Source organism: Propithecus coquereli, unplaced genomic scaffold, assembly GCF_000956105.1.
Source record: "Propithecus coquereli isolate 6110/MARCELLA unplaced genomic scaffold, Pcoq_1.0 Scaffold2, whole genome shotgun sequence".
Classification (NCBI taxonomy): domain Eukaryota; kingdom Metazoa; phylum Chordata; class Mammalia; order Primates; family Indriidae; genus Propithecus; species Propithecus coquereli.
Window position 1 is genome coordinate 13244796 of NW_012144966.1, and position 2035 is coordinate 13246830.

Genomic DNA, 2035 nt, shown 5'->3' on the forward strand with positions numbered 1-2035 from the left:
ATCCAAGTCACTTAAGTAGGTAAGATATCCCAGGGAGAATGAACAGTATGAAGAGAAGAGCTTGGCTTGGGATAGTCTGTAGAAGCACAGATTTAAAAGAACAAGAGCCCAAGTAAGTGAAAAGGAGTGACCAAACAGGAAGAAAAACGAGGAGACTGAAGGTTCAGAGAACCTAAGAAAGACTTTAACACTGTCAAATGCTGCAGAAGTATGGAAAGATAAATTTTGAGACTCTTCATCAAATTAAGCAAAAAAGGAAATTACTGACCTTCAGAAGAAAACATTTCTGGTCAGACATATAGTAACATGTTAGGGAACAAACCAGTATTTTTACTTTTTAAACAAAAGGAAAATGTTCATTAATTTCTAAAATTTTAGGTATTTTAATATTATTTTAATATTATTAACATATTTTTAAAGATTAGCAACAAAGCTTTTCACCCTCCATCAGTTATAATTCTAAAATCTAGGCTGATTTGGATACAGCAATATCTCTTCCTAAGGATAGAGAAATAAGCAGTGGTTGCCTGAGAAACAGGCTCACTGCTGAGCCTAATGCTGCCATCAAGCTCCCTTGACCTACTTCTGCTTTGCCCAATGCAAAGCAAGAAAAGCCCTGGGGCCAAGGATCTACTATCCCAATAACCTCAATGATTTCTTTCAACCAACTCTAAATTTTAGGCAATAACTTCTTTTCTCATAAATTCCTACCCTGCTTCTATACAGCCCAGTTTGGAAATGAGGCATATTATTATTATAATAATAATTACAACTGGCTGACATTCACAGAGTACTTACTATATGCCAGGCCTTGTGAGGCATTATTTGTGACAGGACATATTAATAGATCACCACAGGGAGAAAACAGAGCAAGCAGCCACTGTTTTGAGGCAGGCTGGCCCTGATACTAGGATCAGAATCAAGAAGATAGAAAACCACAGTCATCATAAGAGGAGCTGTTAAGAATGTTTTTATGTATCAGAGATTTTTCTGGAACCGTAAGAGTTTCATCTGGAATTCTAAAACCTTAAAACACTACTAACCAGCTTTCTGACAGCAATTTCCTAACTTTATTCCCAATGCACCAGTTCTTCCAGTTGGCTGAGACCCTTGTCCCTTGATCTCTTCATTTTTCTCCTAATCTGCCTTTCTGGTTTTCCCTATGCAATCTACATGCCGTGAATGCCTGCTATCATGGAGACTGCCATGTATTAAGTGATGCAAATGGGACAGAAGTACAGTAGAAGCACACAAAAAGTATCTATTTATTTAAGGACACAATGGGCTTTAAGGAGTGTACCATTACAAAGGGAGAATATCCCAGGCAAAATAAAAAATTCATGTGACAGCTTAATAAAGAGAAAGAACATGAGCATCCTTCAAGGAATTAAAAGAAATGCAGCCTTGTGCAGGAAAGGATTAATTCGGTACGCCTGGGTCTTGGCCACCACCTCGCAGGAGATAACCTCTGAGCCTCTGGAATATTCTACCTGCTCAGTGTGTTTTGTTGAATGCCTGAGGCCTTGGCCATACTGCACCAGTGTGACCATGTGAGTTTATCCTAACAATGTGATTTATGTGAATACCAGTTTTTGCTCTGGGAGGCAGAGGTCAGAGTAGCTAAAGTCAATCACTGCTAGCCTACATAACTGATCCCATAAAAAAAAAATCCCTGGACACCAGGCATGGGTGAGCTTGGTAAGCTTTCCTGGTTGGCTACTCTTCACGTGTTGTTACGCCTCGTTGTTGGGGGATTTACGCCCATCCCCACGTGACTCCACTAGAAGTGGACATTTAGTTGCTTACTTGGTTTCTCCTTGACTTTGCCCCCGTAAGCCTTTTCCCACTGTTGACTCTAATCTGTATCCTTTCACTGTAATATGCTATAACCATGAGTATACTATCTTTTCTGAGTCTTTTGAATCCTAGTAATTATCGAGTCTGAGGGTGAACTTGGACTTCCTAACACAAGTATGCGGGAGCACAGAATGTAAGAGAGAGAGAGGAGTAACGCAAGAAAGCTAAGGAGGGGGGC

The 2035-nt window shown here is 40.0% G+C and overlaps 1 protein-coding gene across 1 annotated transcript in view; it reads right to left on the bottom strand.

Moving 5' to 3' along the window:
* Window positions 1-2035, bottom strand: part of OSGIN2 (oxidative stress induced growth inhibitor family member 2) — a 17512-nt gene that overhangs the window by 4397 nt on the left and 11080 nt on the right. The gene's annotated exons all lie outside the window — the stretch shown is intronic.